A 10,316-nucleotide genomic window follows, 5' to 3' on the forward strand; every position below is an offset into this window, starting at 1 on the left:
GACTTCTGGGAGAACTAACCAGGTGAAGAATCTTTGTGGATTTAGGGTAATCAGAATACAGCATTCCATCTTCAGTAACTCAGTAAATGAGTGGGAGAGAAAGCTTTGCCTGCTGTAGGGAAGGCTGTAGAACTTGAGTGCACTTTTGAGTGTGCACCTGCCACCCGGGCACTGTGCCATTGAATGCAAGTGGGCTGTAACAAATTTTAACGTAATGATAATGATACTGACAAGAGTGATCATAGTCATAGCATCAATCACCCATTGGTTATCTGTTAGATGTTAGGCCCTTGATTCCGCATATAGATGACCTTATATTTTCACAGGAACCCTCAGTTTAAAGGACATCACCTTCGTGGATAGCCACAGAGCCCAGGATCCATCAATTCCTCTTTCCAACAAATTTCTTTCTAAAAACATATGCTCTAAAAAGGGCAAGGGAATTTGACAGGACTGATGGAGACCTAAACAGCTTTATGCAACACCAAGATCTTGGTGACATCTCTTGGGCATCGGCTCATTCTATTTAGACACAGAGCCAGATGAACCTTCCATTTGCATATGAAAAGTCAACGTCATAAATTGTTTCCATTCCTCATATGCCAACAAATTAGACACCAGAGCTTTGTAATACCTCATCCACAGTTCAAGACAGAAGTAAGGTGAGAACTTTCTGTCCCAGTGGGGTTTTGGCTATAACATAAATCTAGTTCGCTTCCCTTTGAAACTGTGAAGTCCAGGTATCACTAAACTTCTGAATGAGCTTAATCTATCAGATACTCTCTCATTTGAAGCTGTTCTACTCTAAATCCCACCAGCTTTTTTTTGCAAATCGTATCTGGCCTTCACTATCAAGCTTCCTGCCATTTCCTTTGCTATGATCATTGAATTTCTTTTGTCCTGTCTGTGGTCCCTTGGCACACATTCTGTCTGCCCTGTCTGGTCCACAGCCACCGGCCACATGTGCTATTGGCACTTGAGACATGGCTAGTTTGAATTGGGATGTTCTGTAAGTGTAAGACAAACACTGAATTTTGAAGACTTAAAGTGAAAAATGAATGTATAATAGATCAACAACTATATATAAATATATTAATAATTTTGATTACCTGTTGAAATGATATTTTTATATATTTTGGATTAAATCAAGTATTAAAATCAATTTCACCTATCTCTTTTTACTTTTTTCATATGACCTCTAGAAGATTAAAAATTACATATGTGGCTCACATTTCTAGCTTAAATTATATTTCTATTGGATAGTGCTGATCTATATCTTTCCAACTCAAAGTGTGGTTCATAGGCCAGAATCATTTGACCTGGCAGCTCATTAAAAATGCAGAATCTCAGGCCTTCTCCATGACCAACTAGCAACATATACCACTAATTTCAATACCTTTAGCATCTGTAGCCATAGGTCATCTGGTTCATGTATACGTGTTACTTCTCAACAAGATGCATTTTGGAGTAAAGACCACAATTTGCATTTCTTGTATAATTCTCATAATACCTAAACAGAAGGAACACTTAGAGACACTGAATAAATTACTTGACAATTAAAAATTTATTCAGATGGTTCCACAATTTTCCATATCAATTCTTACATGTATTAAATTTTGGTCTGTGTTCATAATATTTTACAAGATGGTGAATTAAATCTTCAAATACAAATAAATGGAAAATAGTATGCCTTAATCATGATGTTAAGCTCATTTATATACTTTGTATCTCTTTATCCCAAAACCAACTTTGGAGAACTGAAGGAATTTACTAAAACTTCATAATGTCATAATTGACTTTTCTATATGAGAAATCACATCAAGTTACATTAACAAGCATAAATTTATTATATTATTCCTTTCTTAGAGTTTCATCTGAGGCTAAATCTGCTCTCTTCTTATCAATATGAAAATCATTATAGGCATGTACATCAAAAGCTGGAGTAATTGTAAGCAGAACTGTAGATGCTCATGTGCTTTCTGTATATGATGAGAAAAGAAGTTGATAACAATGGTTTTTAAAAAGAGGGATGGAAGAGAGGAAGCTAGAGATGGGGATATATTCAGTACAATTTCCTACAAAGTTTATATGTACTATTGGACTATAAAGAGCTGTCCTAACCTCAGTGACAATCAAGTGAGGTAGAAGATATGAATGCTCTTTGAAAGTCTTAGAAACTACACCTCTATGGTGAAGAACTCCATCCCCAGTGAAGACCAATATTCAGCATGATGACTTTGAGCCCTCGGCCACAATTAATTATCAAGTAAAGATTCTGTTGTAGACACTAAAGTCACTAAGGAAATAAGGTTAACTATGTTTGAAATGGTGGCGAGTCAGTAGGACTGACTGGAATACCCTTATTATTCCAGTTTAATTGATTGGAATACCCTTATTCCCTGAGCATTCTATTTATTTGAGGTTTTTCATCAAAAGGTCCCCCAAGTTGGGTTTCGGATCCTTCCAGAGATTAGGTAGTCTGTGATTTTATATTTAAAGACTTCATGTTAGTCTTGTTCTAAAAGTGAGCCCTTGCAGCTAACCTTTAAAGTAGTTTTGGTGTATGGTTATTATTGTTGTTCAATCTCAAGACAACTAAAATTTCCATTAGCCTATAATGTTTTACCATAACTTCTACATTTGTTACTGTAATTTCCCTATGATGTCAGGATAATGTAATGAACATACCCAAACTTGTTTGTTGAATGGAGACCAAAATGGTTCAAGAATCTTTTACTACCTCCCATTTCCACTGAAACCCTTAGGGCAAACATTTCGAGCCCTGCTTACAAAAGGAAACTTTCTTGAGCTACAGAAAGGCAAAGACCCTTCCCTCCCAGTATAATACTACTTCAATTCCCTCACCAATGCAAGAAAGAGAATGTGAAGAATGGGAAGAGGGAGAACTTGATAATTCTTTTCATGGGGACTCATATATTCTTTTTGTGGGCTACTGGCATCATAGTGTTTCACCATAAATATTTCCAAGTGTATATAAGTTCTCTCAAGTCTTTGGTGACAAGAATACCATTTATACCCATATGTGCTTATACCTGGTAGAATAAGATGAGCAAAGAAGTTTATATACCCATTTAGTAAAGAGCTGAAAGTCAAAGAACCTCATCTCTAACTACCCAACTATACTCTAATCACAATGGAGCCCGCAAAAATACAGAGACAAGAGGAAGTGCAGACCACCACCAGCTGGCTCTACCCCTGTAAATGCTGAATGTGAGAGGTACTATCGGCCACCTTCTACCCAGGGGCACAAAGAAGACCAGACTGCAAAATCATCAGTGGGTCAAGTTTAGGGTATCTAGTCCCTCACGTCAGGCTATCCAATTTCCGCCTTACAACTGACCTCTACTTCACTTTCATATTCCCCGTTTAGAACTTCTCAAATAAAATAAAGAATAAGAATAGGAGGAAAGAGCTTTGGGGAAATTACCATCTCATGGAATTTGGAAAACAGAGTTAGGCATGTTCCAGTTAAAGGACAGATGAGAGATGGACGTGTGGAAGCTGGAGTAGGAAGACGGAAATCAGGCATAGGACAATCAGAACCCTGGATTGTAGAGGATGAAAAGGGGTGACGGAAGGGTATGGTTTATTCTAGTATTTTACTTTCTTCAAGGTTCTTGGCACATTAAAGCCAATAATTTGGGGGCATGTTATGCAGCTTATAAATACCAATTGCCATTGCGGTAGTAACAGAAGAGCTGTGGGAAGAGCTGTGGGCGAACATTATCTGTTTTAATGTTGACTGTAATTCTGGTCTTTGGTAATTATTGTTTCCTTCCCCCAACCCCCTAAACTGGCTTGTTTTTAGCAGCACTGTGCATAATTTATTGCCTTTGGCATATAAACTGGAAGAAAGCTAAAACTTTAAATACTGGCTGACCAAATGAAAGGCAATTTTATTACACAAAGAAATTAACAAAATAAATACTCACAATTTAAAAGGCTAGTCTTTCCTTTTGTTTGTGTTTTTAAACTACTTTCAACCACTAAGGAAACTCCTAGGTTTACAAGACCCATTACTCCACAATTTCTATTTCTTACCTTGATAATAATAAGTAATCTACAAGCTTTAGTTTTCTACCCTACTAACACCTCCCAAATATATAAGCCTATAAAGTCACAGCCCAGCATGCAGATTGCTTTCCCTACTTTTGATCTATCAAAGCCAATTAAGTAGTTAAAGATCATTTGCACAGTCAAAATCTTAGCTACATAAACATCATTTCCATGGCCCATTTCAGCCGGAATGTGTAAGAAGAAAATATCCCAAGGATAAATATTCTCTTGCAGCTAGTATTATGGATACAAACAAAATAGCAGTGAAATAAATAATTTGGGTGATGACAGCTTTCTAAATGCATAGGTTGTACTGGCCTTTCTCCTTGGATACTATAAGGAAGGTCACTAGGTAGTCCAATTAGTAATCAGAAGTGATTCTCTGGCCATTCCTTTCATATTCTTGCTCTACTGGAATCTGTTCCCCTCCTTCCCCTGAGGGACACTGCTTCCCCTGCCACCCTCTCAAATGGTGTCAGTGGTTTTCTCACACAGTTCTTGCCCCACCAAGTCAAACATGGATAAACGATCTCTTTGTTCCTCCTTGATGCTCTCAGACCATTCTCCTTCCCTCTTAGGAAACCCTCCAGCTTTGAACCTCAGTAGACTGTCACCTACCCTTCATTATTGTTGTCATCCAGTGACAACTCCCCCAGCCCCACCACACACACCCACGTCATTTCCCCTCATTTCTTTTTCCGGGCTCATAGTCACTCACTCTTGTACTTACCTGCCTTTCTTTTGGTTGATTATGTAAATGATCCCCGTAACAACCTGACCTCTTAGTGCTTTGGGTTTCTCTCCTCCACTCACCTAGTACTCCCTGCTAACTCTCCCCTGGCCCTAGGGTCACACCATAGACCCTGTCATCCCCAACAATGAAAGTTTCCCATTAGCCCTGCTTCATGCTCCTCATTCTGCTGACCACTTCCAATTTTTCCAGTTCATTCCTTTTAGCATCCCAACCCCAATTTTTTGACTCCATCACAAACTCTAATGGTGATGATCTTCTAACCTTTCAATGACTTTCACCTCTTAATGTCTTCATTTCCCTTCTTATTGACTTCAAGCTCCCTCACCCACCACTCTGTTGTAAATTGCTTGTACTCCTTGGCTTCTCACTCCTCGCTTTGATATGCTCCCCTAACACAACTGCACCACCTGCTCCACCCCAGTACTCATGCCTTGGAATGTGGCTGGAGCAGAATATGCAGCCACCTTGAACGGGTCTCACTCCCAATTTACGAGTTTCAAGTGGCTACTTAATGTGGCTAGGCAATCATATTATTAGACATGATTATATTATATATCAGAATATGTAGGGGCACCTGGGTGGCTCAGCCGTTAAGTGTCTGCCTTCGGCTCAGGTCGTGATCCCAGGGTCCTGGGATCCAGCCCTGCATCGGGCTCCCTGCTCCATGGGAAGCCTGCTTCTCCCTCTGCCACTCTCCCTGCTTGTGTTCCCTCTCTTGCTGTGTGTGTGTCTCTCTCTCTGTCAAATAAATAAATAAAATCTTTTTAAAAAAAAATAAAAAAAGAATATATATCTTATCACACCATAGAGTATATTTTAGAAGCATATGCCTCAATCATCTTATATAACCCTAGTGCATTCACTCATCCACTCTTCTAGATGACTATTTCATACCTCCTCTTTAATCTGGAAACCCCAATGTCTCCTTCACTATGCTCATTCTTGACTGTTGACTCCTGTTTTCTACTTTACTAAAAAATAAAAGCAGTGAGAACGGAAGCTCTGCAAATTCCCACCATCACATTTTCCCACCTACCAGAATCTGCCCTCCCACCCTGATGGACTCCCACATTCCTGACTTAAGCCAATACTTCCATTTGTGTGTTACATTCCATCCACTCTCACAACCCAAACACAATGCTGCCAAAATTCTCCCCATGATCTCCTACACCGTCCTATCTCCTTCTCAACAGGATTATTTCTGCCAGCATACAAATATGCCAGTTTTTTCCATATTAAAAAAAAAATACTTTCTTTACTCCACTTTCCCTAATAGATCCTGCTCCATAAGCAAAATTCCTTGGAACAACTGTGTATACTTTTCTCTCATTTTTCCCCCATTCTTTGTTAAAGTCTTTCCGATCAGCCACCAAAATTGCTTTTGTAATGGTCACCAATTCCAACCACGTTCTTGCATCAAGTGGTTAATTCTGGTTCATATTTACTGGACCTGCTGAGCAACATTTAAAAGAGATGGCCACTCCGCCCTCCATACATTCTCTTCACTTGGCTTGCAGGAAATCAGGGTCTCTTTGGTTTTCCTCCTAACCCTCTAGTCATCACTTCTGTTTCCTTCCTCTCCTCCACGACCTCTTAAATATTGCACTGTCCCAAGGTGCAGTCTCTGGCCCTCTTTTATTATTATTATTATTTTTTTTTTGTATATTCACTCCCCTGGTGATTTCATCTAGCTTTAAGTTTCCCTGCCATCAGGTTTTGGAAGTATGTCTTCTAGCCCAAAGCTCTCTTGATTTCCAGACTTGTATATCCAACTAACAACACAACTTGGATGTGTTTAGGCATCTCAGATTCAATATATCCACAAACTCTAACCATCCTCCTCCCCCTAACCTGCTCCAAGCATAGTTTTTCTTAGTCCAGTTGCTGGCAACTCTGTCTTTCAGATCTCTTAGTCCTGAAACCTTGACTTTACTTTTTTCTTCCTACTCAATGTCAGGAAATGCTTTGCTCCTCCATCCATGTGCACCCTCAATGTGACCACTCCTCTTGACTTTCACTTCTTCCACTCTAGTCTGAATCACCATTATTTTTCACCCAGATTACCAAATAGTCTTGTAACAAGTCTTCCTTAAGAAGGCCATAAGGTCAATTGATTAGAGATCCTGATGTGGTTAAGACATGACTGGAAGTCAAGACACTAAAGCCGAGATACTAAAAGGGAGGTATTAACTTACAGGACTTGAGTCTCAGCCTGGTGTATTGTCAGCTGGGCCTGCTGGCATCCTCTTTGAAGCTCATGTGGTGATTGGCAGAATTTATTTACTTTCAGCTGTAAAATGTGTCAGCTTGCCCCTTCAAGTCTAGTAGGAGGGGTCTCTATCCTCTAGACCTTCTTTTAAGGGCATACCTGGTTCTGTCAGGCCCACTCAGGATAATCTCCCTTTGATTAACTCATAGTCAACTGATGAGGGACCTCATTTACATCTGCAAAATCCCTTCATCTTTGCCATATAACATAAACTCATCACAGGAGTGAAATCCCATCATGTTCCCAGGTCCTGCCCACACTCAGGGGAGGTGCATATATAAGAAGAGTACACCAGGGGGCAGGAATATTGAGGGCCATCTCAGAATTCTGCTTATCTCACTAAAAAACTCAGTAGGTTGGAATAATGAACTCTCAGTGTCCTGAGCATATAAGAGGGAAGAAAAACAATAGTGTAGTATAAGAAAATACATATTTGGTCTTTGTATGCATTCCTGGCACAAGAGCTTTGAAACCCCTTGGAAATTTCTGAAGTTGTTTTGCCAGTGAGGTGCTGTTTAGTGAGCACCCCAGATAGCCTCTGGGGAGGGGCGGGGCTAGAGACTAGAGTCACTTACCAATGGTCATTGATTTAATCAATCTTGTCTGAGTAATAAAACCTCCATAGAAGCTCTTGAACAATGAGTTTGGGGAGTTTCTGGGTTAGCAGACACATGGATGTGCTAAGAGAGGGGCATGCCCTGAGAAGGCATGGAAGCTCTGAGCTCCGCCCCTCTATTCTTTGACCTATGCATCTCTTGCATTTGGCTAGTCCTGAGTTGTATCCTCTCTAATAACACAATAATTGTAAGTATAGCACTTTCCTGAGTTCTATGAGTCATTCTAGTGAATTTTCAAACCTGAGAGAAGATTATGGGAACCCCCAAATTTGTTGTTGACCGCACAGAAGTATGGGTGCACAGAAGTACTGGGGACAGCTGGGACTTAGAGATGGCAACTGAAATGAGGGCAGTCTTGTGATACCAAGTCCCTTGACCTGTGGGGTCTGTGCTAACTTCAGTCAGGTGGTTAGTGTCAGAATTCAGTTGGGTTGCAGGACTTCCCATTGGTATCAGAATTGATGTTGGAAAATAACAGAAATAGATTCAGTTCTCCAATTAACTCTTAACAGCCACCTAATATAGAATTTGAGATTAATCCAGAAAGAGTAATAAAGACACTGATGCAAAGAGGTAACAAATTCAGCAACGTATATAAAGGTACACACAGAAAGTATCATCAAAATCTAAAATAATAATCACAAACAGAACCAGAACAAACACTGTGTATTCCCTTAGTCATAAAAGATAGTTTCTTCACAGATTTCCGGTGAGAAGGAACTCAAAGTTGAAACCAGAAATCTACTACATGCCCTTTGCGTTTTGTTGTATGGATTCTGCCAGATTTAACTGGATAACAGCATGGCATGAAGGTTTGATTTCAGGATGTGAGTCCTGTTGACCTCAGCGTCATCTGGTAATTTTCATAGAGCCCTGAATTTGAGAATCCCCCCCACATTTGGGGAAGAAGGGTATCAAACAGAAGTGAATGAAGGACAGGAGTGGCTATTGTAGAAGTCAGCCCATTGTCACTGGGCCAAAGAGAAAGAGAAGGAGAGAGAGAGAGAGAGTTCGAGGGAAGGCATGATCAACGGTGCCAAAATCTTGGGGAGGCAAAAGAAGGTGACCACTGACTAATCATTACAAAGCCTTTTCAGGAGGCATCCTTTTATCAAGTCTCTTTTTCAAATGGAGATCTAAACATGAACACAATATTTCAGAAGCTGTGGGCTGGCTGCAGAGTGTGGGGAACCAGTGCTGCCTTCAGTGGCCAGGCCGACCATTTCTAATATTTAGTCTTGGAACCAGTTTCGCAGGAGCTCACCACCAGAAGCCCCTGGACTCTTCTCAAGAGATCACCAGGCCTTTTCCCAACAAAGGCAACACAGATTGAGCAAAAGGGATTCTGATTAGATGCCACTATTGAACGGCCTGGAGAGCAGGAGAGCTGAAATCCACAGTCAGTCAGAGGTACTGACTTTTAATATACTCTCTGGTTTCAGGTTCAGGTTTCCCAGGCTGGGGGAAGCTGCTGCAGCTACAGTCATCAAGTGGCTCCCCAGTGAGGGAACAAAAGAACAGGAGCGACACGTGTAGCACCTCATAACTACCGCATGACATAAAACTGATAGCTTTGACCTTCCTAGTCGGATTCTATAACCTCAGGTTCACTAGATTAGAAAACAGAAGTTAATAATTCCAGGGCTCAACTCTACTCTTCTGTGTCACTTTGAACAAGATACTTGACCTTTTGGCTACTCCTCTATAAAATGATAATAATAACATTTGGCTACCTACCTCTTAGTGATTTTGTTATTTCTGATTTTTTTTTTCTTGCATTCCCATAATGTGCTGGTGAGTGCACAATACTGCTCTCCAGACTTTAAGTTCATAGGGGAGCTAATATGCACAGGGCACATACATCATAGTTTTAGTGTGGCTATTTACATCTACAGAGTTTATATTCCCACAGCCACCTCCTAACAACTCCACCTTGAGCATGTCAGCATGTAAATGGCACATGCACACACAGCAGTGGTTGCTCAAAGTTCGTTACACACCGCATTTTGTTTTCATTTCAGTTCTTCATATTGAATTCGTTGCTCAAGGGAAAAACCTATGCCTAGGAAGTGATTTAAAGAGAAACTTCTGTCCCTCATGCGGCCTAGGTTAGCATTCTTGTCTTCGTCGGCACAGGCTGCCAACACAAAATATTATAGACTGGGGGGCTTAAACCACAAAAGTTTATTTCTCACAGTTCTGGAGGCTAGAAGTTCAAGATCCAGCTGGTTCCATTTCTGGTGAGAACTTTTTTCCTGCCTTGTTGACAACTGCCTCTTGTTATGTTTCCATGTAGCCTTTTGAAGTGTGTACTCCTGGGGAAAGAGTGAGAGCAAGCTCTCTGGTGTCTCTCCTCCTCAGGACACTTATCCTATTGAATCAGGGCCTTATGCTTATGATCTTATTTCATCTTAATTACCTCATAAAAACTCTATCTCCAAATTCAGTGACATTGGATGAGTGAGCATTGGGCTTCAACATGCGAATTGTGGAAGAACGCGGTTCGGCCTGTGGCAGTTCTACAAGAAGCATGCTTTATGGGAGATTTTCAATGAAGGGAAGATCAAGAAAGATCTTGATGAAGCGGAAAGTGAGATGC

This window comes from Callorhinus ursinus, unplaced genomic scaffold, assembly GCF_003265705.2.
Source record: "Callorhinus ursinus isolate GAN/ISIS: 27379988/994484 unplaced genomic scaffold, GSC_fseal_2.0 scaffold9, whole genome shotgun sequence".
Classification (NCBI taxonomy): Eukaryota; Metazoa; Chordata; class Mammalia; order Carnivora; family Otariidae; genus Callorhinus; species Callorhinus ursinus.